This window comes from Microcebus murinus, chromosome 15 (assembly GCF_040939455.1).
Source record: "Microcebus murinus isolate Inina chromosome 15, M.murinus_Inina_mat1.0, whole genome shotgun sequence".
NCBI classification, from domain to species: domain Eukaryota; kingdom Metazoa; phylum Chordata; class Mammalia; order Primates; family Cheirogaleidae; genus Microcebus; species Microcebus murinus.
In genome coordinates, this window is record NC_134118.1 from 58,376,976 (window position 1) to 58,379,046 (window position 2,071).

Sequence of the window (2,071 nt, forward strand, 5' to 3'; positions counted from 1 at the left end):
CACACACACAAACTGAAAAAGGTAAATTTCAGAAAAACAGTAAGAAATGCAAACCGATAGGGTAAACTGATTTACTTCTAAAAATCCAATTTACCAAATCTCATCTTTATCTGCCATTTTTGGACTGACAACTATTGTTACTTAGAAAATTCAAATTAAAAAAAAAAAGAAAGAAAATTCAAATTGCTGAAAGTTCGTTTCTTGCTTCTTGAGTATGTTTCATTTTTACAAAGCTTCCAGTTTTGCCAGTAGCTTCCTTGAGGTCACTTTCCACTTTATCCTCTGTCACCAGATATCTTACAAAGATATTTGAGTTGCAAAAGCCTACATAAAAAGCTCCACTTCTGACCTTTTAATTTATAAAACTCCACTAAAAATCAAATATAATTTTAGGCAAGTCCACAAAAATATTTTCTTTGTTAAGAATCAAACACTTTTATGGGAATAAAGATCCTTCAAAGTTTTTAACTCTTCTATTAGAGTCTTATTTTGATTTTCCAGGACTGCAACTCGATTTTCCAGGCATTTAACATATTCTTTCTTCTTTCTGCGACATTCTCGAGCAGCCTCTCTGTTTTTCATTAACCTTATTTCTCCTTTGAATTGGGGGTCATCTGTCTTAGTTGTCTGAGATGTAAGAGTAACAGGAGATGTCATCACCACAGTTTGTGGCAGAGAAGTAGCTGAAGGTGTGGTACGAATCTGATATGTCTGCATATCTCCCAATGCCGTCTGTACTACCACTTGATTGCTGTGCACAAGTATTTGCTGTCCATCAGAGGTCTGCGCATACTGGAGAATAGTTGTGCCTTGCTGAGTATTGCCTGAATTCGTCATGGTTAATGTCTGAAGTCCCTGTACTCCATCTGTCCCTGGACTGGCCAACTGTAAGGCTCCATTTGGGGCAATGGCAATGTACTGTCCACTGCTAGTCTGATAGATGGGAGTAGGAACGGACATAGAAGTGACAGCAGAAACTCCAGGGTTTTCTCCGTCTCCTTTTCTGCCTCGTGTATCTTCAGAAGATAGATCTTTAAAAATTTTCCTGTACGATGGGCGCCGTGCTAGGATCCCGTGGGCTTTCTGTGAGGAGCCTATGCTGTCAGATGAGTCCTGAGACTCCTCACTTTCTGATAAAGATGATACTTGTTGAGCAATATGAGAAATATGGGCTCCCTGAACTGCTGAACCAGGCTGAGGTGCTGTCTCTGAAGTGTTATTCTTGTGGGAATCTTCCATAATCAACTGTGGCTGCCGCCTCGCCGCTGTCCGGGGCGGGAACTTCCACTCCCCCCTCCCAGGTGGATCCGAATTCACTACCCACTTCCCCAGCCCCTCACACGGCGGGGGACGTCCCTCCTTCTTGGGGGTCAGGAGGGGCGGGGAGAATAAGTGTCACTTAACAGCCAACTGTCCTAGGCTACCGTTCCCTCGGCAGTCAGGGCCACCAGTGGCGGCATGATCACCAGGCCGGGGCGGGGGAGGAGAGGGGGGGCAAAACTGAGTGTAAGTGTGCGTGGGGGGTGAAGTTAAGGTTGTAGTATATTTTTAAAGGCAAATTATTTACATAGGGACCTGGCAAAGGCATGTGTGCCCAAGCGCTGACATGCCCTGGGGGGCCCTGACCCCCACCCAGTTTTCAACATCTGACTCTGCCATGTCCCCAAGACGTGCTCCACAACTCCCCAATCTCTGTCGTAACATATGACTAAGTTAGAGACCTTCTAGAAAATCATGAAAAAAATAGAAATAAAAAGCAGAACTTTGGTTTGGAATCAGAAAAGTAAATGAAAACTCTTCCACTGAGGTGTCAGTGGTCCCCTTTGGAAAGGACATGAGAGCCACAGGTAATGTTCATTTCTTGACCGGGAAGTGGCTATGTGGGGCTATTTGTTTGATGATAATTCATCGAGATGTACACTTACACGTTGTGCCCTTCTCTGGGTGCATGTGATATTTCAATAAAAAGTTTACCACAGAAAAATGAAAAAAAAAATTCACTTTTAGATTTAATTAGATTCTGGAGCAAAATTATTTTACGACGTAGGGTCCAGTGGTCTGGAGGACCATG

General features: G+C 43.4%; 1 pseudogene; it reads right to left on the reverse strand.

Annotated features, from left to right (window-relative positions):
- Window positions 1–397: 397 nt before the first annotated feature.
- Window positions 398–1,468, reverse strand: LOC105882079 (cyclic AMP-dependent transcription factor ATF-1 pseudogene; annotated as a pseudogene).
- Between the last annotated feature and the right edge of the window lie 603 nt (window positions 1,469–2,071).